Source organism: Balaenoptera ricei, chromosome 10 (assembly GCF_028023285.1).
Source record: "Balaenoptera ricei isolate mBalRic1 chromosome 10, mBalRic1.hap2, whole genome shotgun sequence".
Taxonomy (NCBI): domain Eukaryota; kingdom Metazoa; phylum Chordata; class Mammalia; order Artiodactyla; family Balaenopteridae; genus Balaenoptera; species Balaenoptera ricei.
The window spans coordinates 66,745,123-66,772,439 of NC_082648.1; the positions used below are offsets into that span (position 1 = coordinate 66,745,123).

At 35.2% G+C, this 27,317-nt stretch overlaps 1 protein-coding gene and 1 long non-coding RNA gene across 4 annotated transcripts in view; one reads left to right on the plus strand and one right to left on the minus strand.

The window, feature by feature from the left end:
* The window catches only part of SYT1 (synaptotagmin 1), a 1,196,932-nt gene that overhangs the window by 836,940 nt on the left and 332,675 nt on the right, over positions 1-27,317 (plus strand). For all 3 annotated transcript variants that reach the window (XM_059934706.1, XM_059934708.1, XM_059934707.1), the window contains one exon: positions 4,165-4,226. The gene's annotated coding sequence lies outside the window, so the exon portion shown is untranslated. The remainder of the gene's footprint in view (positions 1-4,164; positions 4,227-27,317) is intronic.
* Positions 2,409-13,248, minus strand: LOC132372627 (uncharacterized). The gene is made up of 3 exons (XR_009505216.1): positions 13,108-13,248; positions 4,135-4,176; positions 2,409-2,504 (listed from the first exon to the last, which is right to left on the minus strand). It is a non-coding gene; the product is annotated as an uncharacterized LOC132372627 (long non-coding RNA).

Genomic DNA, 27,317 nt, shown 5'->3' on the forward strand with positions numbered 1-27,317 from the left:
TCAATATTCAATATTATTCATTCAACAAACATTTATTTGTGTGATAGGAACAATTCTAGGAGCTGAAGGCCAACAGAGGCTCCCCTAGGCATAATTCTGGTCCTGTGACTCATGTTTCTTCGAGTTTCTTCTCCCTTTGCTGTGCTCACTGTGGCTTTCTGCTATACCTTTTTTAAAAATTGTTTTATTTCTTCATGTATTGATAGTGTCCTTATCTTCACTCAGTCCCAATTAACTTTCCCGAGCTTTTCATTTAATTAATTCCCATCCTCCTTTTCAAGGTACAAACTGGCTCTCTCCTGGCTCAGTGCCATTCTGCCTCATTATCAGGCCCCCATTCTAAAATAATTATTTTGAGTATAATGAAAATGTTAAACATGGTTGAACCCAGTATGTGATTTGTTATAACTCTGACTGCCAACAGATGTTTTGTAGTATGTTTTGACTTGTATAATAAAGTGTCACATCAAAAAAATGAGCAAACCCTTCATCCTTCCCCTGACCCACCCATTTCATTCTTTGTTGGTAAATATTTGCTTCTGTCGTAATGAGGACAGGCTTGTTAGACTTAAGCCTCTTAAGTGACTGTGAAAGGTTAGATACAAAACATAGGTAAAATGTTCTTTCCTCTAATATGAGGTACAATCTTTTGGCCTTCTACCTTCCTTTAAAGGAAAGTCCATATTCTGTGTTATTGCCTTATTTACTGTTCCTACCAGCAACTATAGTGATTGCATTTAGGTACAGAATATTTGTTTACTCTATTACTTGATGGAATATTTTTCTTTTATCACCTAATATTCTCTAATAGTTACCCAGATAAATGTCATTGTCTTATCTTTTGTAGCTATAGACAGAATAAAACCATCTTGTGCTTGATGATCAAAATAAGAATAGCCACAGTTCGGTGTAATGTTTTGTAGAGATACTGAAAAATGGCATTTTATATTTATTTAATTTTTTTAAAAGATAGTTTTTAGGTTCTCTTTTTTTGGTTATGTTTGTTTTGCTATTTCAAACTCTCATAAAGCGTTGCAACAATAGGACAGGAAGTTCTCATGTTCCCTTTACCTAGATTAACCAACTGTTTACATTTTATCCTATATATCAGTTTCTCTTTCTCATAAAAAATGATATACATATATATACATATATATTCTTCATATTATATATGTTACATATGTGTGTGTATATATACAGTTCATAAACCATTTGAGAATAAGTTGGAAACATGGTGTGACTTATCCTAAATACTTTAGCATATATATCAGTGTATTTCCTGAGTACAGGACATTCTCTTACATTACAGAGAACAAGAATCAAACACAGGCAATTTATCGTTGATGTAATACCATTATCTAATGCATAGTCCACATTCAAATTTCATCCACTGTCACAATAATGTTCTTAATGGCTAATTGTTTTTTCCCATTGGTCCAGGATCTAATCTAGAATCATGTAAGCCATTTAATTGTCATGCTGTGCTTTACTTTTTTGTTTAAAAGCTTGCATTCAGTCACTAATGACCTGGATAGTGTCTCTTTTTAAAGTAGTTGCTGCTTGCTGACTACTGTTCCAAGAATAGGAATTTAAGCCAAAAGCTGTCTAACAAAATCCCTTAGGAATAATGTTATCTGTGCCGAGGAAATGGCACAACAACTTTGAAACCCTGTTGTGACGACAAGTTTTGGCATTTCAGTAGGAGACAGTAAAGAGAACTCTGAGTTTAGCAACATTTTGCAGTTCTGAAATTTAAAACTTGGAATAGAGATTCTGTTGCCATTCCAGTCAAGGGATAATGTTTACCAGTAGCCATGTTGCACAGATTCACAGTGCAGACTTTAAATCCAACCCTAAATAAATATTTAGCTCAATGCTGTGTTAGTGAATGCTCAGTTAAAATCAATGTTTTCATCAAAATGAAATACTGGAGATATTTTTTAAAGTTTGGATGTAAATATTAGTTATTTGTCATTTTTTAATCTAAGTCCCCTTTCTTAAAAAGCTGTGCATTTTTAAATGTCTAGCATTAAAATGAATATAAGTAGTTCCCTCCCCCCCCAAAAAAACAAGAAACACTGATCTGTAGTATTTATGATGCCTAAAGCATGCAGTGTTTTGCTTAGTTCTGTAAATAGAATTATGATTAGGGCTACAAGGCTTCCACAGCAATTTCTAGCCACTGTTGAGCAATAGTGATACCTAAGTCTCAGACAATTTTCTTTTTTCTCCATGTCAGGCTTGCTTCTAAAACTAGATAAAAAGAACATGAAAGAGCCATCAGTTTTACTGACTATGAATACATATCATGTATTATGAAAACTATATGAACCTACCTACCTAAACAGATTCATTTTGGGTTTTTTTTAAGTATTGTAAAAACAGGCAAAAGTACCAAGTACCAGGAAACTGAGTCAGACCTACTGATAGCAATTACACTACTGAAAAACCAGATGGTTGACGGGAGGTGCAGAATCATCACGTGTTATTTTCACGTTTTCCCTCTAAAAGAGAGAGAGATGTTTATACATGCAAGAGACAAATTAGCTACCAGAAAAATACTATGCACATCCATATTCAGCACATAGATTAAAAATAAAATAGTTGTTTGTTCCCTACAGTAGAACAGGCTTGCCCATTCATCCTTGTGATAGATATGCATGCAAAACCAAAATGAAACCAAATCCCTGCAGATGGCTCATAAGTCACAAAAGCTTTAATCCTTTCATTGCATCCCTTTGGGAAGCCTGTCCCTTGGTTAGTAATAACATGCAATATGTATAATGTCAAGTATTCTCTTAGTTTTTTAGTAGAAAGACTTCATTTTTTCTAACAGATTTTTGTCCCTGTATTTCATATAAAGAGCTTTATGCCACTCTGTTACCTTAATATGTACGTCCATAGAATTCTGTTGTAGCTTTTGTTTTAATAAGAAAAGTGTCAGTAAGCAGAAACTATGTATGGAAATCTTATCTAAAATTGATTGTGGCTCAGAGTCATATTTTAAGAGGCAGGCAGGTAAATCTAAGGTGCATTTTTACATTGCTCTTTCTAGTGGATTTTGCTAGAAAACAGTTGAGTTTCAAGCAGGACTAAAATGAAAGGAGACCTTGGAGTCTTAACCATTGAACAGATGCAGTAAATGCAGCTTTGGAAATATAGCTGTCACGTCACATCTTTTCCACTGAGTACCTATGTAAGCCAATCACCAGAGCTGCTGTCATTATAATATTTTTGTACTTTTGTTGAAAACAGACGCTGTGAGAACTCTTTAAACAGAGTAACGTGCCTATTATCAACCTATTTTTAAATACTTCTTTCCTTCTTGATTTTCATTCCATTTAAATTTTTGATGACCAAAACTGATGAGAACTTATAATAAAAAGGTACTTGTCTCTAGCACTGTGAAATTGTTCATTTGTGATTTGCTAACTTATCAAACCAAATCAGAAATTCTTGATATCTTTATAACATTAAAGCAGTTCCTGATATTGACTCTTGGGAAGGATTTAATTTTCTTATTCTCTAAACTGAAAGTTGTACTGCTCTCTGCGATGCTGTGAGATTATTTTTCTCTTTATCCCTGATGGGATTTTATATATATGTGTGCATATATTATATATATAGTATATATGTGTATAAATGTATGTGTATGTACTTATACACATAAACACACACACTAGAATAGTTTTAGGTTATATCCGAACCTTGATATGGCTCCGAAAATAGGCAAATAGGTAGAATATATTGAAGTGCTCAATATAGCAACAGGCATTTAATTGACTAATAATTGTATGATTCCTTTTTAATGAATAAAATAATGAAATATTCTCTAACAATGTCTGCCTAACTTAGTAGTATTTCAGTTTTCAAATGGAAAAACTATAATGTAGGGAGCATAATGAACTTCCACAAAATCAGTGTATAAACTATGCACAGAACCTTGATCTCTAAATCTTCAACTTTAAAATCCCTATCTGTCTATCTTATACTATATCTACTAAATATATATATGATATTGTATTGTATTTGGATGTATATAGTGCAAGATGTTTAAGTAGAAATATTAAATAATAAAATGAATCAGTTATAATTCATGACAATATGAAATGATTCTGAACTATGTGTACTCACCTAACCATTGTGCATATTGTTTCCTTTTAGGAAAAAAAATACCTGAAAGAAAGAAAACAAAGAATAAAATACCCCAGAATTCCTAAAGAACAGTAAGTACTTTAACGAGACAATGATTATACTAGAGCTTCTATAAAATTAGAAGACCTTACAAATTTCTTTTACAGAAATATTCACCTTACTATTTTCTAAGATAAGAAACTAACATACTAAGTAAATGGAGCCTTCTAAAACTCAATTTCAATTTACTGGAGCAAACTGAAAATCATTTATCCTATAATCCTCTTAGATAAGAGGCCAGGGTAATCCTTGTGATACATATATGTGGCAGAAAATGTTTATGTTGATTCCATCATATCTTTTGACTAGCATCGTATCATTTTAAATTCTATAGAAGAAAAACAAGTAATCAGTACAATTTAATCAAAGTACCTCACGTTCTCTGTATGTGATACAAATTTTTTTTCACTTTCAACAAAATTTTAAGCAGAATCAGTACACTTGGTTTGTTTATAGTCATTAAATTAGAATTATTAAAAAATGGCAACCATCTGCAGGCATTAAAGCAGAGCTTAATCTCATTAGTACATTTCTTTCCAATCTTCTCACAACTTAATTATGACATGTATTTCCTTACATAGCTATTATTTGTTAGTAATAATTGCTTTCCTAAATATGTTTTTATTAAACAAAATTAAGTGCATTCTTGATATCATTCTTTCTGGTAAAACTAGTAATATTGTAATGATTTCCTAGATGTAAACAATTACATATAATGTAAACAATTATAAATTTTGAATATGTAAATATCAAAAATAGTAAAATAAATATAGGAAAGCAAAATCCACTTTGGTGACCCATGGTATATCACTTTTAATACCATGGTAGTTTTGAAATGAGTTTGCAAATGCACTTCTCTAAAATTTAAAACAGAAATGTTGAAGTAAAATGTAGTGAAGTAGCAAAATGATAGATCTATATCTTGATATATATCAAAACAGAATAAAGTCCAAGGGAAAGGCTATAAGTGTGATATAAAAAAAGAAATTCATGAATAATTTTTCTAGGATATATACAAAGTACACTTACATAATAAGATTTTCTAGCACCCAAAGAACTTTAAGATGTGATTCATGCATTAAATGATTAAATATAATTAATCATGGTAATGATGATATAAATGCAATTTATCTTAAACTTATTTTACTTTTGAAGTGTGAGAGAAGCAGGAAGAAAAGGATTTTCTTTTACTTACCTATCTGAATATTATCCCTGTGCTGCCTCACTTTATACAAAGTACTTTACCTCACTTTTTGTTGTGGTTATGGATGGCTATACACTTTCAGTTTTAATCAGAGATTTATAAAATTCAAACTTCAGAGCTTTCAAAAACTGTTCCTTGTTTTAAAAATGAAACTCCAAATATGTGAATTGCTTTTCTGAGGTGACATAATATGTTTACATCGTCTTGGGTATAAAAAGGATAATTTAAGAATTAGATTTTTCTATCATGTTTAAAAAAAAAAAAAAAGCGCTGCCAATTTGAGTGAATTGCAGAATATGAAATAAATGGGCAATTTCTTTTTGACATGTTTTATTGCCAACATCTTACTGACCAGAGAAAGTCAACTAAGGAATTCAGCCAAAACATAACACCTAGAAATTGTCCCACAAGAAGTCTAGCTTCCCTTTAAGTTTTGTTTTTATGTAAATAAGTCAGTTTTTAAACATAATTTCAATTCCTTACATTACTTATTGGGGAAAAGGTTGGATTTTTAAATGAAAACCATACATTTTTGTTTTAAGGTCTTTATACAAGAGCCAGATAATACCTACCCTAGCCTCTCACAATTTCTTAGTCATCTTCCTATAATTTTATTGTGACAAGCGATCAATGGCTTTTTATCTGATCTGATTAATCTATAACTTATTTGGTCTGTTATTCAGTGTGACTTATATAAGTTATTTGATTTGAAATGTAATTTTCAATAGGATTTAGTATGGCATACTTTGGAGGGACCTGATTCAAGTGATGACATCTTTTGCTCATTTGGAATAACCCTAGGGAAAATAATGTATGTTTCCAAGAAAAAAATCATGCCTTTTCTTGGTGCATTTTGTGGTATGGGGCCGTTTTTCCCTTCAGTCTTTGTCTTTTATTTAACAACAGCATGTTTAACTACTCATAAATAATTGTAAGGAAAAAGTGACTCTTTTTAAGATACATATCATCTGATTTAATGGTTCCAGAATTCTTATGCCCTAATCCTTCCTTCTATTTTTTTTTTTAATTTTTCTTTTATATTGGAGTATAGTTGATTAACAATGTTGTGTTAGTTTTAGGTGTACAGCAGAGTGATTCAGTTATACATATACTTGTATCTATTCTTTTTCAAATTCTTTTCCCATTTAGGTTATTGCAGAGTATTGAGCAGAGTTCCCTTGCATTACAGTAGGTCTTGTTGGTTACCTATTTTAAATATAGCAGTGTGTGCATGTCAATCCCAAACTCCATATTGATCCCTGCCCCCTCATCCTTTCTCCCCAGTAACCATAAGTTCATTCTCTAAGTCTGTGAGACTGTTTCTGTTTTGTAAATAAGTTCAATTGTATCATTTTTTTTTAAGATTCCCCATATAAGCGGTATCATATGATATTTGTCTTTGTCTGTCTTACTTCCCTTAGTATGATAATCTCCAGGTCCATCCATGTTGCTGCAAATGCCATTATTTCATTCTTTGTAATGGCTGAGTAATATTCCATTGTATTTATGTACCACTTCTTCTTTGTCCATTCGTCTGTCGATGGACATTTAGGTTGCTTCCATGTCCTGACTATTGTAAATAGTGCTGCAATGAACATTGGGGTGCATGTATCCTTTCGAACCATGGTTTTCTCCAGATACATGCCCAGGAGTGGGATTGCTAGATCATATGGTAACTCTATTTTTAGTTTCTTAAGGAACTTCCATAATGTTCTCCATAGTGGCTGTACCAGTTTACATTCCCATCAACAGCATATGAGGGTTCCCTTTTCTCCACACCCTCTCCAGCATTTATTGTTTGTAGACTTTTTGATGATGGCCATTCTGACCATTGTGAGGTGATACTCATTGTAGTTTTGATTTACATCTCTCTAATAATTAGCGATGTTGAGCATCTTATCATGTGCTTTTTGGCCATCTGTATGTCTTCTTTGGAGAAATGTTTATTTAGGTCTTCTGCCCATTTTTTTAATTTTTTCTTTAATGTTAAGCCACATGTTTGTAAATTTTGGAGATTAATCCCTTGTCGGTTGCATCGTTTGCAAATATTTTCTCCCTTTCTGTGGATGGTCTTTTCGTTTTCTTTCTGCTTTCCTTTGCTGTGCAAAAGCTTTGAGTTTAATTAGGTCTCATTTGTTTATTTTTGTTTATATTTCCACTACTCTAGGCGAGGGATCAAAAAAGATCTTGCTGTGATTTATGTCAAAGAGTGCTCTGCCTTTATTTTTCTCTAAGAGTTTCATAGTAGTTGGTCTTATATTTAGGTCTTTAATCCAGTTTGAATTTATTTTTGTGTATGGTATTGAAGAATGTTCTAATTTCATTTTTTTACATGTAGCTGTCCAACATTTCCAGCACCATTTATTGAAGAGACTGTCTTTTCTCCATTGTATATCCTTGCCTTCTTGGTCACAGATTAATTGACCACAGGTGCATGGATTTATCTCTGTACTTTCTATCCTGTTCCATAATCTATATGTCTGTTTTTGTGCCAGTACCATACTGTTTTGATGACTGTAGCTTTGTAGTATAGTCTGAAGTCCAGGAGCCTGATTCTTCCAGCTCCATTTTTCTTTCTTGAGATTGCTTTGGCTATTCAGGGTCTTTTGTGTCTCCATACAAATTTTAAGATTTTTTATTCTAGTTGTGTGAAAAATGCCATTGGTAATTTAATAGGGATTGCATTGAATCTGTAGATTGCCTTGGGTAGTATAGTCATTTTGACAGTTTTGATTCTTCCAATCCAAGAACATGGTATATCCTTCCATCTGTTTGTGTTGTTTTCAATTTCTTTCATCAGCATATTAAAGTTTTTGGAGTACATATCTTTTGCCTCCTTAGGTGGGCTTATTCCTAGGTATTTTATTCTTTTGATGTGATGGTAAATGGGATCGCTTCTTTAATTTCTCTTTCTGAACTACTGTTGTTAGTGTATAGAAATGCAATAGACTTCTATGTATTTATTTTATATCCTGCATTACCGAATTCATTGATGAGTCTAGTAGTTTTCTAGTAGCATCTTTAGGATTTTCTATGTCATCTGCAAACACTGACAGTTTTACTTCTTCTTTTCCAATTTGGATTCCGTTTCTTTCTTTTTCTTCTCTGATTGCTGTGGCTAGGACTTACAAAACTATGTTGAATAAAAGTGGTGAGAGTGGACATCTTTGTCTTGTTCCTGATCTTATAGAAAATGCTTTCAGTTTTTCACCATTGAGCATTATGTTAGCTGTAAGTTTGTCATATATGGCCTTTATTATGTTGAGGTAGGTTCCCTGGATGCCCACTTCCTGGAGAGTTTTTTTTATCATAAATGGGTGTTGAATTTTGTCAAAAGCTTTTTCTGCATCTATTGAGATGATCATATGGTTTTTATTCTTCAGTTTGTTAATGTGGTGTATCACATTGATTAATTTGCATATATTGAAGAATCCTTGCATTCCTGGGATAAATCCCACTTGATCATGGTGCATGATTCTTTTCACGTATTGTTGGATTTTGTTTGTTAGTATTTTGTTGAAGATTTTTGTGTCTATGTTCATCAGTGATATTGGCCTGTAATTTTCTTTTCTGTGGTATCTTTGTCTGGATTTGGTATCAGGGTGATGGTGGCCTCATAGAATGAGTTTGGGAGTGTTCCTTCCTCTGCAATTTTTTGGAATAGTTTTAGAAGGATGGGTGTTAACTCTTCTCTAAGTGTTTGATAGAATTCACATGTGAAGCCATCTGGTCTTGGACTTCTGTTGGAAGATTTTTAATTACAGTTTCAATTTCATTACTTGTGATTGGTCTGTTCATATTTTCTACTTCTTCCTGGTTCAGTCTTGGAAGGTTATACCTTTCTAAGAATTTGTCCATTTCTTCTAGGTTTTCCTTTTATTGGCATATAGTTGCTTGTAGTAATCTCTTATGATTCTTTATTTCTGTGGTGTCATAACTTTTCCTTTTTCATTTCTAATTTTATTGTTTTGAGCTCTCTCCCTCTTTTTCTTAATGAGTCTGGCTAAAGGTTTATCAATTTTGTTTATCTTCTCAAAGAACTAGCTTTTAATTTCATTGATCTTTTGTATTGTTTTCTTCATCTCTATTTCATTGACTTCTGCTCTGATCTTTATGATTTCTTTCCTTCTACTAACTTTGGGTTTTGTTTGTTCTTCTTTCTCTAGTTGCTTTAAGTGTAAGGTTAAGTTGTTTATTTGAGGTTTTTCTTGTTTCCTGAAGTAAGATTGTATTGCTATAAACGTCCCTCTTAGAACTGCTTTTGCTGTGTCCCATATGTTTTGGGTCATTGTGCTTTCACTTTCATTTGTCTCTAGGTATTTTTTGATTTCCTCTTTGATTTCTTCAGTGATTCCTTGGTTATTTAGTAGCATATTGTTTAACCTCCACATGTTTGTGTTTTTTACAGTTTTTTTTTCCTTGTAGTTGATTTCTAATCTCATAATGTTGTGGTCAGAAAAGATGCTTGATATGATTTCAATTTTCTTAAATTTACCGAAGCTCACTTTTTGGCCCAGCATGTGATCAATCTTGGAGAATGTTCCATGTGCACTTGAGAAGAATATGTATTCTGCTGCTTCTGGATGGAATGATCTATAAATATCAGTTAATCCATCTGGTCTAATATGTCATTTAAGGCCTGTGTTTCCTTAGTGATTTTTCTGTCTCGATGATCTGTCCATTGATGAAAGTGGGGTGTTAGAGTCCCCCATTATTATTGTGTTACTGTCAATTTCTTTTTTATGGCTGTTAGGAGCACCTCAATATATTAGGCAAATGCTATGTTGGGTGCATATATATTTACAATTGTTATATCTTCTTCTTGGATTGATCCCTTGATCATTATCTTGTGTCCTTCTTTGTCTCTTGTAACAGTCTTTATTTTAAAGTCTACTTTGTCTGATATGAGTACTGCTACTCCAGCTTTCTTTTGATTTCTCTTTGCATGGAATACCTTTTTCCATCCCCTCACTTTCAGTCTGTATGTGTCCCTAGGTCTGAAGTGGGTGTCTTATAGACAACATGTATATGGGTCTTGTTTTTGTATCCATTCAGCCAGTCTATGTCTTTTGGTTGGAACATTTAATCTGTTTAAGGTAATTGTTGATATGTATGTTCTTATTGCCATTTTGTTAATTGTTTTGGATTTGTTTTTGTAGGTCTTTTTTCTTCCCTTCCTCCTTTGTTCTCTTCTTTTGTGATTTGAGGGCTAACCTTAGTGTTGTGTTTGGCTTCGTTTTTCTTTTTTGTGTGTGTATCTATTGTAGATTTTCAGCTTGTGGTTACCATGAGGTTTTGCTATAGCAGTCTATATATAAACAAGATTGTTTTTAAGTTGCTGGTCTTTTAATTTCAAATGCATTTCCAATATCCTGCATTTGTGCTCGCCTCTTCTCGCAGTTGCTGGTTTTGATATCATATTTGTGTGAAAATGATTTCCTACCTTTATGGTATATCTGTCTTTACCAGTGAGCTTTTCCGTTCATAATTTTCTTGTTTCTAATTGTGGCCTTTTCCTTTCTGCCTAGAGAAGTTCCTTTGGCATTTGTTGCAAAGCTGGTTGGGTACTGCTGAATTCTCTTAGCTTTTGCTTGTCTGTAAAGCTTTTGATTTATCTGTCAAATCTGAAGGAGAGCCTTGCTAGGTAGAGTATTCTTGGTTGTAGGTTCTTCCCTTTTATCACTTTAAATATTTCATGCACTGCCTTCTGGACTGCAGAGTTTCTGCTGAGAAATCAGCTGATGACCATATGGGGATTCCCTGTATGTTTGTGCTTTTCCCTTGTTGCTTTTAATACTTTGTCTTTAATTTTTGTCAATTTGATTCCTATGTTTCTTGGCATGTTTCTCCTTGGGTTTATTCTGTCAGGGACTCTTTGCTTCCTGGACTTGGGTGACTGTTATTCTTCCCATGTTAGGAAAGTTTTCAGCTATTATCTCTTCAAATATTTTCTCAGGTCTTTTCTCTCTCTCTTTTCCTTCTGAGACCCCTATAATGCAAATATTGGTGCATTTAATGTTGTCCCAGCGGCCTCTTAGACTGTCCTCATTTCTTTTCATTCTTTTATGTTTATTCTGTTCTTCAGCAGTGATTTCCACCATTCTGTCTTCCAGGTCACTTCTCCGTCTTCTGCTTCAGTTATTCTGCTATTGATGCCTTCTAGTGTATTTTTCATTTCAGTTATTGTATTGTTCATCCCTGTTTGTTTGTTCTTTATATCTTCTAGTTCTTTGTTAGACATTTCTTGTATCTTCTCAATCTGTGCCTTCATTCTTTTTTGAGATCTTAGATCATCTTTACTTTCATAACTCTGAACCTGTTTCAGGTAGATTGCCTATCTATCTCCACTTCACTTAGTTGCCCTTCTAGGGTTTTATCTTGTTCCTTCCTCTGGGACATATTCCTCTGCTGTCTCATTTTGTCTAACTAACTTTCTGATTGCAGTTTCCATTCTGCAGGGTTGTATTTCTTCATGCTTCTGCTGTCTGCCCCCTGGTGGGAAGGACTGGTTCTTGTCCACCAGTGGGTGGAGCTGGGTCTGTTCCTCTGGTGGGCAGGGCCATATCAAGGGGTGTTTATCGGGCAGGTGTATGCTCAGGAAGACTTCAAGCAGCCTGTCTGCTGAAGGGTAGGGCTGTGTTCCTGCCCTGTTGGTTGTTTGGCCTGAGGCATCCCAGCACTGGAGCCTACAGGCTGTTGGGCGGGGACAGGTCTTGGTGAGAAGGGGTGGCCTCCAGGAGGGCTCATGCCAATGAGTACTCCCCAGAACTACTGCTGCCAGTGTCCTTGTCCCCACACTGTGCCACAGCCACCCTCACCTCCACAGGAGACCCTCCAATACTAGCAGGTAGGTCTGGCCCAGTCTCTTATGAGGTCACTGCTTTTTTCTGTGGGTCCTGGTGCTCACAAGACCCTGTGTGCACCCTCCAAGAGTAGCGTTCCTCTTTCCCCCAATCCTGTGGAATTCCTGAAATCTAACCCTGCTGGCCTTCAAAGCCAGATTCTCTGGGGTCTCCTCCTACCATTGCCAGACCTGCAGGCTGGGGTGCCTGACGTGGTGCTCAGAACTTTCACTCCTGTCGGAGAACTTCTGTGGTTTAATTATTTTCCAGTTTGTGGGTTGCCCACCCCCCCCACCCCAGGTATGGGATTTGATTTTATCGTGATTACACCCTTCCTACTGTCTTGCTGTGGCTTCTCCTTTATCTTTGGATGTAGGGTATCCTTTCTGGTAGGTTCCAGCATTCTTTTGTCAATGGTTGTTCAGCAGTTAGTTGTGATTTTGGTGTTTCTGTAAGAAGAGGTGAGCTCATGTCTTTCTACTTCACCATCTTGTCTCTGCCCACACTGGATCCTTCCTTCTTTCTTTAGTTCCTTCCTTCCTCAAAATAAATGACTCTGAATAATAAAAAATATATAGTTTATTATTTCTTTAAAATTTTATAAAATATTTCTGAAGAGAAATAATCTGAATTAAAATGATGCTGTCAAATATGTGTTAATATATGTCTTAACCTCCAAAGAATTCATGAGTTAGGGGTGTCAGTGCATGGAGTAAAGCATGATATAAGGTGACTATTTTTCTTGTCTTTGTCTGTAGCATACATGCTTGTATTATACACCCATGACTAGTAAATGAGCTTTTACAACTTTTATTAGAATCAAACCTTACAAATGAAAGATGTTTCGCATAGGAAAGCCATACAGACCTCCTATAATTTTGCTTCAGAGCCCATAGCTTAAGAATGATTTGGTGGGGACTTCCCTGGTGGTCCGGTGGTTAAGACTTCACCTTCCAATGCAGGGTGTGTGGGTTCTATCCCTGGTCAGGGAGTTAGTTAAGATCCCACATGCCTCATGGCCTAAAAACCAAAATATAAAACAGAAGCAATATTGTAACAAATTCAGTAAAGACTTTAAAAATGGTCCACATCAAAAAATACATATATATTTAAAAAAATTTTTTTTTAATTATTTGGTGATTAAAATATTACTACAGATCTTTAGAACACATTGCGCTTATATTTCACAAAAACTTTTTGTGCTTAAGAAAGATAAGGAAAATAAAGAAAGAGGACCATTGGATATTGTATTTTATATTAATAATTTTCCTCTCAATTGCTGAACACTTGATGGTGCTTTCAAGAACTCAATGGGTCAGCTCTTTATAGACTCTAAACACACTGGAAAATAATAACAAAGAGGGTACATTTAAAAAATTCAGGTGCTCAAGCATGCTTCTGAAAAACTATTCACATTACCCTAGATTTATTAAACCTCTTTAAATACTATTGGGAGTTGATGTTCTCACTCAAGGCATGACTATTTTTAACAATCTTGCTTTCCTGGCACACCAAATAGAGCAAGAAGTTTTCAGTAAGAAAGGTCCTAATGGAAAGCAGATTTTAACTAGGAAAGGGTTTGTGATTCACTGGAGAATAAACATTATTTGTAAATGCTCCGCTCAAGCTTCATTTAGTCAAACCTCTCTTTATTTGAAGTAGTTAAGTCCCTGTAATCAAAAAGTATAGACATGTGTCTGTGTGTAATAGTAGCATAGAGCTAGGAAATTACTTATTAAATTACTACTGGATAACAATAATACATACATACAATCTACCATCAGCAAAAGTTAAGCAATTACCTCTTTGATTCTCTACTTTTTTTAATCTAGATGATGAAAAAAAAAAAAATCTGTCCAGTCTGCTTCCTGAGACTCTCTGAGAGCTAACTGGATTGCTGTAGTGATGTTATTACATTATTTTATAAAAACTTATACTATGTTACTGTAAAAAGAACAAGTTCCTTTTGTGTGAAAATTTGACTTTACTGTTCTGGGAATCCAGTATTTCATTTTACAACAGTCCATTGCTGATGAAATCAAAGTTATTGATTGACGTCTGTTTTAGACAATAATGGTCATCCAGAAAAAAATTCCCTTTTCCTTGAATTTATAATTTACCCTTAATCCTGATCAGCTTTCTCACACATAGACCTAAGAGAGTTCTTATAAAAAAGGAAGAGTGTTAGGAAGGGAAAAGGAACACTTTTTGGGCTCTTAGTTTGTGTCACATGCTCTACTAATTATACAATTAAATTTCATTTGACTATCAAAAGTACTCCTCCTATGTTATCATGGGTTCATCGATAATGAAAATAAGAACTGACAGCCTTATAAAGTTAGCCTAATTAATTTAGTAAGCAGCAGTTTTACCATTTGAACTCAGGTCTGTCTGATTTACCCCTTTTCAAGTTATCACTCTTAAATAAACATTTAACAACTGGTGAAGGCAAAGCCTATTTCATTTTTCTGTATGAATGATGGCATGGAGAGAGGAGGTGGAAGTAAAGAATATATCACTTTTTAAAATGTAATTTGTCTATGAAGAATACCTGATGTACATATAATACTACTTTATCACTTATCATCAATAAACATTAGCTTGCATCATGCCTATTTGTCCTTCAGATGCTAAAATTAAACCATGGTAGGAGAATTTAATTATTAAAGACAGCTATCTTTAGATAGAAAAAGTAGAACCAAAATTTAAATGAATGATAGCCATAAGTGTAAAAGATCACCTAAAGAAAAAGAACTATATTTACTCTATTTTTTTGTTTGTAAATTAACAAATGATGTTCACAGTATGTGCTTCTTAGATTTTTATGCTTATGTTATTATCTGGACTTATTCCCTTTAAAATCATTGGTAAAACTTTAGAAATTTATCCCTTTATTCATTATTCTTTTTTTTTTTTAATTTATTTATTTTTATTTATTTATGGCTGTGTTGGGTCTTCGTTTCTGTGCTAGGGCTTTCTCTAGTTGTGGCAAGCAGGGGCCACTCTTCATCGTGGTGCGTGGGCCTCTCACTATCGCGGCCAGTCTTGTTGCGGAGCACAGGCTCCAGACGCGCAGGCTCAGTAGTTGTTGGCTCACGGGCCTAGTTGCTCCGCGGCATGTGGGATCTTCCCAGACCAGGGCTCGAACCCGCGTCCCCTGCATTGGCAGGCAGACTCCCAACCACTGCGCCACCAGGGAAGCCCTATTCATTATTTTTTAATATTTGCTATTGAGTGCCTACTGTCTACACTATCCCAGGTGTTAAGAGATATAGAAGCGACCAAAGCACAGCCTCTGCCATCAACTGGCTTATATTTAGAGTAATTACAAATACTGGAATGTCTATTTTATAAAGAGAATAATAGTACTTTGACTTACAGTAATTTAAGATTCTCATATGATTAAGCATGGTCAGAATCACTTTATGTATTTATTTACTAGATGACTGAGAATTTTGTTGCTTTCTTTGGGACATTGGGTATGATGGGTTTCCCACAATCATTACTATTCATGGTAAAGCAAAGCTAAACAAATTTCGTGACTTAGGGCATTTCCTAGAACACTAAAGAAGGAGCCTTCTGTAATCATATCATAGCACTGTACTGGCTTTGGAAACTCACTCTCTGCGTTCAAATCCCAGCTCCACTGATTATTAGCTAGATATGGGATTTAGGGCAATTTAGTAGACCTCATGATTGTAGGTACTACACTGAAGTTAGCTATTATACTTATTCAATAGAAGTCGATAGAATTCAGTCCATTTTTTATTTCTAGAAACATTAAGCTTTGATTTGGATGCTCTTATTGAAATTAGTCTTTGTTTTGTTCTGAAAATTTTATCATCTTTCATGACTCAAATATAAGTTGTATAGTTACAAAAGAGAAGGGAAATGCTTTAAAATCAGCAATATGGTTTTAAAGATATGTGAAGTCTAAAGTTAATAAGACTTCAAAACAAATGATTCAGCCGAGTGATTAATGCTAATTTTGATCTGCTCTAACATTGAGATTTATTTACATATTTGTCAGCACCAGGGCATTATTATGGGTTGCATTATTCATTTGTGTAATTAAGAACATTGGCAGTGGAGGAAGGAGCTGCATTCAGGTCCTTTTTCTGCCACTTACTTGCTGTATGACCTCAGGAAGACAATTTAACCTCTTTGCCTCAATGTCCTCATGCATTACAATGGAGATAATAAATCCTATTTTATAGGCTTCATATGAGAATTCCAGTACATGCTTTTTAAGTGTTTATTACAGAAGTTAATACAGTAACATCAGCAGATAGTACTTCTGTTGTTATATTTGCTATTAAAGATATCTCCTTTGCAATATTTAAGGGGCATTTTTTTAAAATCATAAACCACATACAAGTCTGCAAGGAATAAAGACGAAGGAAAGTACAAAGGATGAAGAGTAATGAAGGCTGGTTAGAAATCCTGAATACAAGATGAAATTTGGTTTCGATACAGTAGTAGTCTACCATGAGCCCTCTCCTAGAAGGCCTCTTCCTCCTTAAAGCAAATGCTACTGAAATTAGACAAGGTCAATAGCATGGCTCCCTTTCAGAGAGGTCAAAAGTAAGACTTGAGACATTTTGGTACCCTTCACAACAGGACGCATGCTGATTTAGCTTACTTGTAGAACCATGAAGACTGTCAAAAAGTCTTTCTACCCTACCAAGAAATGCATTCCTTTGGGGTCACAAATGGGGTCATTTTCTCCAGAGAAAATAACCCTAACCCAACTGTAGGCTGAGCAGGTTTCCAGAAATAAATTATACCCAACACATGCTATTACATGCACCATTGTAAAGTTAAGGGCTGTTTTATGCCACTGCATAGCAAAATGATACACTCTTCCTTTAAAAAAGTTACATAAAATTTTGTATGTGATATCTAAAACTGAAATCGCAAAATTATTCTTTCACCAAGGAAACATCAGATAACAACACTTCTTATTTTGCTGCTTTTTCCCCCCACGTTAAGGAAGCAACTGAGTTTCTCCTCATTTTAGTACCTCACCTATGTTGTTAGTAAATTTCATATCTACCATTTTAATTTCCTTTATTGTTTGTCATTCTTTTGCAAATATCATAAAAGTCCCTTTATAATACTGACCTGGAGTATCAATACCACCACCACTCTCCTTTTGATGTGGAATCCTGTTCTGCCTCTAAAGATAAGTATATCCCAGTCTTAGTAATAATGATTCATTTATCACCAGAATGTAATTCATGATAAATATCTTATTTTTCTCTTTTCCTTAAAAGTTAATCCTTACATAAACTACAGACAATTTTATTTCTTTCCTATTCTAAAATATTAAACATCTGGTTCAGCATATGCTCCATTGTACATTTGAGCAATTTATGTCTCCTTATGGCTAATATGAATTGCTTAACCCTGCTATTGTTTTTATTTTCCACTTTCAAAAGTATCCTGGCAAAGCCTATGTTTATGAAGTGGTACAAAATGTTTCAGACTGAGGAAGGAAAGTCTCTAAACAAATGCCCAAAGTGCATTGGTTACCTAACTCGATGACCCCCAAAGTGGTATTATATGAATTTTCAACAGTCTGAAATGTAAAAAATAATTCTTATTTTGCCAGTTGCTCAGGGTTTTTGCTTATCTATTTGATTTTGGCATGTAGCATTGACACGTTCACTTTAACATCTCCTGGGAAGTATTTATTTTTTATTAAGTATGCAATATTTGAACATTATTTAGCCTTGAATTTTCCTTCTCTTTTGTACTTTAAAATACATTTTCCTCATTTTAGAGAAGGTTTTCATAATGCCCCCCCCCCATCATGTCTTAGAGCATTTTATATGTGATAGTATTTATAATATCATTGTATTCTAGAATGCAAGATTTTTTAAAAATTTTTCTGAATTATGCCTATTAACATAATTCTGGAAAAAGATGGGTTTGCATAATTGTGTAATTATTAATATGCCCATTGTTTCCAATTATGATGAGATTTGAACAATTGTCAATATAGTTTACGAAAAGCAAAGCCAAATTTGTTATTGAGACAGCTACAGAAATGGAGAAAATACAGGCAGTCCCCCACCTATGAAAGAGTTATGTTTTCTTTCTATTTCATGAGATAGAGATTTACTCAGAGTCATTGCACAAACAAACCCATGAAAAGCCACAGTCTCCGCTGAGCCACAGTATTTAGAGCATTGGGAATGGGGACGGGATGAGTGAAAGGGGGACAACAGCAGAATGTTTCTCCATTTCTTCTGACACTGAATTGACCCTACCCAAAATTTGAAAAATAAGTAAAGCTGGCTTTCCATACTGCCTTAGCTCTTTCTGACCTTTGCTTTTTTCCTGATGTAATTCTGCTTCCCACCTAAAATTCTTGAGATGCCTTTTCTTTAAAGCAGTTTCAGCTTCTAATTTCCTAACCCCACTTTTCTCTTGGTCAGCACACCTCAGTGCAGCTGGTATAGGGAAGCTACTAAGAAAAAAGGAACCGGCTCAAAGTATTCGCACCAGCCCTGCATTCTCTCTGCTCTCCCCCAACCCCTACACACAATAGTGTTTGTTAACCCAAAAAGCAAATGACATAGGGCATTTTACACAGTGTAAGGTCCTGAAATGATGAGCTTAGATGGTATGGGTGGAGATATTTGGGGACACAAACTTTCAGTCCATCGCAACCATCTATACCAACCATTCTATTGGAACGACTCAGATCAAGAAAGTAATGCTTAAATTTTAATTTTCAATTTCTATCATAACTAACTCTGGATGTAAATATAATTAGTAATGATGAAACAAATGCTGTGTTCTTTCTGTGCTGGTAACAACAGTTATGGAAGTGGCACAGTGAGGCCAAGCCAGCCCATGCCTCTGTCCTAGGACTGACGGCAACGGTGGTCACCATTAACTGAACACTTACTTCCCCCTGAGCACTTTACATGTCCTTTCCCCTATTTCACAAACGAGCAAACTGAGAGGCAAACTAACTTTCTTAATGTAACATATCTTATAATTTTTGAGCCAGATACAGAATCAAGTCTATATAGTGCTAAAACCCGTACTCTTAAACAGACAAACTTCAGACTTATACCAAAACAATGTTTGAAGAATTTCTCTCTGCATGAGAGGGTGAACTCCCGAGTGTGGTAGGTGAATCATCCTTGTGTCCCAGACTCTGTGCCAGAGTTCGTGCTAGTGCTAGTTGAACCAAACTGATGACTTTTTTACTCAGATCTATCATAGTGGTGGCTTTATTGAAAATTTTCTTTTCTCTTATTTTTCCTCACCAAAGCTAGATTAATCCACATCCCCAAACACTCCATTACAATAAGGTTTTCTTTTCAAGAGTTGTATCTTTAGCCCTATACAAATTTGTCATTTATTTTGACCTTTTTTAAATTGTGATAAAATATACATAATATAAAATTGAATAATATAAAATTGACTGTTTTAACCATTTTTAAGTGTACAGCTCAGTGGTATGAAGTTCTTTCACACTGTTGTTGTACAACCATCATCTTCCCAAACTGAAACTCCATATCCATCAAACAATAACTCCCCATTCCCTCTCTCCACAGCCCCTGGAAACCACCATTCTACTTTCTATCTCTATCAGTTTGATTACTGTAGGTATCTCATATAAGTGGAATCATGCAGTATTTGTCCTTCGGTGTCTGACTTATTTCACTCAGCAAGGTCCATCCATGTTATAGCATGTGTTAGCATTTTTATCCTTCTTAAGCCTGAATTCATTGTATGTATGTGCTACATATTGTTTATCCATTTATCCTATAATTTATTGAATAATGTAGCTGTCCAATGTGGAATTTTTTGCCGTTTCCTAACTTAAGATGCAAATATAGAAACGCAATGAGTTTGTGACTTCTAGGACAGCTATCCTTTTATGTCATAAACTCTAAAATTAATCACAGAACGCTAGTTGAGTATAGGCAATCAGCAAAAGAAATAGATGAGTTTAAGATAATTAGGGTGTCTGAGTCATAAATATGCCATGTTTTAACTGCTCCGACTAGAATTAGCCAGTCTTCATTCTGATTATCTGATGTTTTTACACATCAACTTTTCTGTAGAAGATTTGAGAAGCCAGCGGTATTTTTAAATTGCCATTTCCCTAAAAATAAATAGAGGACTGTTGATTCAAAATAGGAATGCAAATTTATAACCTTCAACTCTTTTAATACTACCATTTAACTTCTAATCTGTGTATTATGAAATATTGTTCAAGAATTACTGGATGAACCTTAAATCAATAAGAAAGAAATTATCTATTCATCCCTTCATGTTTTCAACAAACGTTTCTTATGTGCTTACTATTTTTACAGCTAGCATTTACTGAATGCAAGATACACACACATATGTTTATATCTGTATATATCTTCTAATAGACAAGCGTTATCACCATTTTTACAGATGAGGAAGCTGAGGGTCAGAAAGGTAAAGTGATTTTCACAGCTAGTAAGTGGCAGAGTTGGAATTCTAGATGCAGGGCTGTTGCTGTCTGCCACCTAACACTGTCCCGCCTCTACATGCCATGCATGGTGTTATATGCAGGACAAGACACCATCTCCACCCTGGAGTAATTCACATTATAGTGGAATTGGTGAACATTCTAAAATTCATCATAATAGTACGATAAGAAATACTTGGAATCCAGCTGGACACGACTTGACTTAACATCGCCTGAAAAATTTACAGAATAAAGGGCAGTCCATCTTGACCTTGCATGACTTGCTTCCATGCTGGCTTTCCACTTTGATTGCTAAAGAATTTACTTAAGCACATGGTATGGTTGGTTAGGGTTGAGGCTGTAATGAGATCATGAAGGTCAAGTTCAAGTGTTTGTTTGAAGTTCATCTCTAGCCAGTGGAAAACCACTTTTTTAATGTTGTTATTTTTTCTGCTTAAATCTCTCATTCTGTAGAAGCCTTAGTAACAATTTTTTAAAAAGATAAGCTTCAGAAAAATAATTTTTGTTAGCTTGTTAATGTTCTTGCATTATAGAAATGAGGCAAGATTTAAGTGTATGACCTTGGCTTTTGTTCAGAACCATCCAATCTCTCGGGTGATCCTCAACAGTATGATCCATAATAACCTTTCGTTGCTATTTTCTGACCTGTTGGGCGAGGCACTAAAGCCTGCTTCCCAAGGTCTGTGTTGCTTTAAGTTACCATAGTGAGGAAATTTCACAGTGCTGTCATGCTTTTGGTTAATACAGTTTTGTGTTTTGCTTGGGAAAGACAATTCTGATAGTGTCCTACTGATTCAGATGTTTTCTGACAGTAGCTGCCTACCAGGTTTGCCTTCATTGACTTTTCAATGTTCTGTTACAAATAACTTGCACGTACAATTTGATATTGAAGGGCATAGAAGGTTCCCCACTGTGCATGAAGTTGGAGCAGCTCTGAGTCACGGGGTGGTGAGTGCTTATTATCATTCTGAAATCACCCATTTGTCCTAGGCTGTTGCCATTACAGAGCTGCGTTTTCTCTGTCATTCTTTTTTCTTCTCCCTGTTTTATTCTTTCAGACATTCCAATGAGCCTCTTATTCTTTAAACTTCATTCTTAGAAATCCCCCATGATGAGTGAGACTTGAGATATAAAGTCATAGGTGTTTTCTTATTTTTTTGGACACCTGGAATCCACAGTATATTGAATTGCAAGTACGTATTTTCTTTGTTAGTAATTTTAAAAGAAACCTTTTTTTCGATTCTTCTAAAACTGTGGATGGTTAGAAATGTCTGTTATAATCATAATAAAAATAACTATCAATCATTTAATGAATGCCTACCACTTGTCAAGCTCTGTGCATAGCAATTTTCACATGTTATCTATAATTTTGACAACTCTACAAGGTAGGTTATCAATCATTGCCCCATTTACAGATGAGGAAACTAAGACTCTGAGAGATCAAGTCACTTGCCCAAGATAATAATAATCACTTCTCTCTCTAATCATGCTTGACTTTTAGTATCTAAAATGATAGTAATTAATAGTGTTTGGATTTGCAGAGCACTTCACAGTTTGCACAGCAGTTCACATACGGTACCTCTTTTAACCTCACAAAACTGGTATCTATACTTTCTATTTCGTCTTATTCTCTGTAAGACCATTTTGAAGCTCCAGATTCTGAAATGAATTATGAATTTCCTTGGGCTGAAATATCACCATTTGTTAAGTTAGCATCATTTGAAATAATAGCTTCATTTCTACCACTACTAGTTTATGTTTGTATTTTAGCAGCGGAGAAGGCAGTTGGAGAACTTGCCTGTTGATACCCTTGAAGAATTCGGGGGCTTATGCTTGCTTACCCAGACAATAGCTGCCTAAAGCAGAAGCATAATAGTGTTTTTGAGACCATAATTCTCTGCCCAAGAAATCTGTGTAAAAATTATATACATAGCTGCTATTTTTTACTGTCTCCTACCAAGATCCCAGCCTACGGCATCCTTGCCATTTAAAGACATTCCAGTCTATGCAGACTGTTCCCATATCTTCATGTATACCAAAGCATCCTATTCATTCATATACATGAAGAGACATGGGGAAGAGGGAGAGGAAATAGACAAATGCACAGAGAGAGAAAGGACACCTTACAGTATTACACAAGGATAAGGTTACAGGAGAATCGATACTAAGTACATTTCTGTCTCATCACTAGTAGTTCCAAAACTCAACGACGTTAGATTCTCTGACATAACTTAGGGTGGAAAATACCAATTGGGTAATGGGAACGACAAATACAAAAGTTTAAATAGAAGAAAAAAATAAAACAATTAAAGCCACATGTTATCTCCCATCCCCCGTGGACCACAAAACCACTCTACTCATCATTTCAGAAAGTTCCCTATTCTTTCAAACAAACCCCAGAGCTTTGGCTTGAGAGTTTGACCCCACTTTTCCTGACCTAACCTCCCCCTACACTGAGTTTCTCCCTCTCATCTATATTCCCAGAGCGTCTACCACAGCACCCCTCGGATCTGCTGGATGGGAACAGAGTCAGCCATCAGTAGGGTAACCTTGCCACCTCCTCACCCCCATCATTCCAGAGAGCAGTCCAGCGCTTTGAGCACAATGCACAGCAGAGGATTCTACAGCACCAGACCCTGTGCTAGTTCTGAGGGTTATCCTCAAGCAACATTAGAAGAAAGGGAATGAAGAAGGTCGGGAAGGGAGGAATGAGAGAGAGGAAAAAGAGACGGAGGGAGGGAAGGGGAAGGAAGGAAGGCGGAAGATATAAAAAACAATGTAATGATTTAATCTATCACGTAGTTTTTCATATAAAACAGTTTTTTCAGCAAAGACATTTATTTGAAAAAATAAATATTTCAGAGTCATTCAGAACTCACAATGGGGATGAGGGAAATGAGATTTATATAGGACTAGAAGTCAGATCTTAGATTTGTTTTCCCACTAATTTGGAAGTTTATTTTTCTTATTACTATTTCCACTTTTATTATAAGACAAGGTCTATTGTTCACTCCTTAGCTAACAAATTTTAGAAAGACTATTTTATATGTTTTTATAATGTAACAAAATAAGGAGGCAAAAGAATTTTATCTCCCAATCTACAAATTACTGCATTAAAATATTCCTAAATAATGCAAAATCCACCGTATAAATGTGTGAGGGTGAGTGTATTTTCTTTTTTGGTCTCTGGGAGACTGATATTATGCTCATTGATACCAGTGCTCCTAATAGGAACTAACTACTCCCCAAGGAAACACCATTTACTATTCATTCTCCTGCTCAGGCGCTCTGTAGCTTTACTTTCTCCTTTTTAAAATTTCTCAGCCCTGTCCTCATCAATCCTAAGAAAACTCTTGATTTTTCTATCACTTCTAGGCCTTGAGGGGTTGCATGCTACCATTCTCTACTGCTCTTCATACATTCCAACAACTAGAAACTCACGGATAGAGTGTTGATCATAAGACACATTGCTCTGCTTAATGATTGAGACTTGATTCCAATTCTTGCTATACTTGTGGGCAGACAATGTATTAAATAAAAAGCCGATGTTTTATTTTTCTTCCTATCTCTCTGCTACTCAAAAACAAATATCCCAGGAACAATAGTTAGTTAGCAGTCACGGAAGGCAAGAAGATTAAACAGAAAAATAAATAATCTTGAGAAAAAGAAAATCAAGGATGATTTTTGAATATATATAATAGTACCTTGAAATGTATTATAATCACTTCCTAATTTCTAAATCAGATCTGACCAACACATACCCCAGTATCTATTGAAATCTATAGGTCAGTCAAATATTACACAATGAGAAAGGAATATTTATTAGTCTTTATGCATTTATAGGCGTAGAAGATGCTGTGTGAACTTGTTTGAATTTTTCGTCTGTTCGTTATCTTATGGTTTCAATTAGTAATGAGCAGAAAATTGAAAAAGATGGAAAAAAAAAGAGGGAGAAGGGAAGAGGAAAAAGATCAAGGGTTGCAAAAATTACAAAAGAACAAAGTGATTATTCACAAGATGATAGAAAAAGAGATATTTCACAAAAACGAGTTGGATTATGGGTTGGAGGGAAAAGACCACACATACACACAGCCACATACACGCACACATCACCCTCACATGTGATCTACTGACCACACACAAAGATGTACACACATGCACAGACTCCGCCTCAGATGTATCATCCACACACACAAAAGCACAGACTACACACTTGCTCATTTGCTCACAAACACACACAGACACAACAGAGTTATGCTCCCATATCTCATAGTGGCTTCCCTTGGTCCTCAGTGCTCTGGGGGCAGGGATGGGGAGGGCGGGGCTCACAGTTGCCTAGGACTGGCCATGCGACCAGATCTGTAAAGCTCCACTATCTTTGCTATGCTGCACCTTTATATACTGCTGTACAGTATCATTCCAGAAAATCTTCAATTTAGTCTATATGCTTCAGATATCTTTTGGTTCCTAAAGCAAGTTCAGTGACCATCTAGCATGAGAAAGCAGAGTCAGTGCCAAGGAGTTATGAGCAATATTGCATTCCCTTGCATTAAATATTGTGGATTATACTTATCTAATGCTGAATTCATACAATGGGAATAATAACACTGGCCTAATGAGGAATAAGTGAAATAGCGTTTGTAACACACCTAATACAATGCCTGGTGCATAAAAGATGCTACAAAAAAAAAAAATAAATAAAACAATGGAGAAGGGCGAGGCGTCATTTTACCTTTGTTGATAAAGATTTCCAGCTGCTCTTGGTTTGGTTGATTTCCCTCATATAATCTACTAGCTTAGACCTTAAATAAAGGAATTGCATTTTCCAATCTGATCACCTTTTAGTGTCCTAAGAAATATTAATAAGGACTACTTAGTCCACATTAATCTGTGTCTGAAATCTGAATAAAACTTTAAAACTTTCAAAGGTAGTTCAGAAATACACACGAAGTAAGTGTTACTTATATATTTCCTCAGGGCAGTCAGTTGAGTATGATTTTAGATCATATATCCATGCACTGGAGAAACCCTTCTGCCATGACAAGCTGGTTAAATTGTGAGCTTCACCCCAGTTTATAAAAATAAACATGCTATTTTAAAATTAAGCATTTTTTTAAATTCTTTGAAATGTTAAGAAGAGGATAATGTTATAGATGCTGGTTAAAGGTAGTTGTATGGAATTAAAATCATATAGCTCATGACTATTTGTTCAGATGTCCCTTCTACAAAAATAGAGTTCTTATGTGTACTGAATTCTCATAGTTGACTTTAAATTCTGCTTCCTGTATTAAGTAGAAAAATAGAGTCATGGAACTGTGGAATTGGAATTTGGAAATATGCATTTCAATGCCATTTAAATATTAAAAGTATTAGGAAACTATACTGATACACAGGCATTTTTAAGAATCAGTTCTAAGTCATTTTTTTAATTTTAACCTTTAAGCTTCTTTACTTGGAAAAAATTTCATATAATTTTAAGAGCATATAAAAACCATAGTGTTCTGAATGGCTTTATGTGAACTTTGAAGCAAATAACAAGGTATGAACCCAAGCAAGGCCCCAGATGATTCTCTCTAGCAGTTAGTTTGTAAGGAGACCTTGTAGTATAGACTTGTTGGGGTTTCCAGGTAAAACATCAAATACCAGCTGTACTTTCATGCTCAGTGGTGTAGAAAGGCAGAGAGGAGAAGTAAGGATGTGGGCACCAGGTCCTGGGCTTTAAAGGTTCACGTAAACTTCCCCAATTCTTTATGCTAGCCTACATCCTCCTCTAGGATCAAACTGCCCTGGGCTACAAACTGAGACTCGGAGAATATATTTGTTCATGACCACACACACCAAGTACAAACTGATGTAGAATATGTTATGTACTTGCCTGTTTCAGGGTTGAGTGTCATCATTCGGCGTTTTTGCCTTTACACTTTTATTTCCACCACGACACACCCATGAGGCAAGTCTGAAAGAGGAAGGCAAGACTTCACATCATTCTTAGAGCCCCTGCCAGGCTTTGGATTTCATTCTTATTAATTTGGGTTGTAGTTGCAAAAAGCCAAGCCAGAAATGACCTTTGATTATTTCATGAAACCCAAACACACTTGTCAAACCCAACCATGCAGAACGGCGCAAATTAAGTCAACTTTCACTCTGGTTTTGTGCCAAACGGGATGAAGCCTCTGGAGCCCTGGACAGCTCTATTTCCTGCTTTCAATTTCAGAGAGTCCAATTAGTAAATCAAACTTTTAAAAGCTGTCTAAAATAATTAATTAGGTCATAATTACTCAGAAGCATATTTTATAGTGTACTCTAATCTACTATCTGGTCTAAATGCTTGAAAATGGTATCAATTTCATTATTAAAGAATTAATTATAATTGGGCATAATCCTTTGGTGACGGAGGGTGAAGTAAAACATACTCTAGGGATAAATTGTTCACATATGTGAAGTAGATAAATTCTTCCAGAGCTCAAGAGTGCTAGCTGTGCTCTGGAATTATTTTCTGGTTTTAATATTATTCCATTTTAAAAACCTTATAAACATCACCCAACAAATAAATGCCTCAGAGGAAAAAAGGGCCCTCTGTCTGAATGTG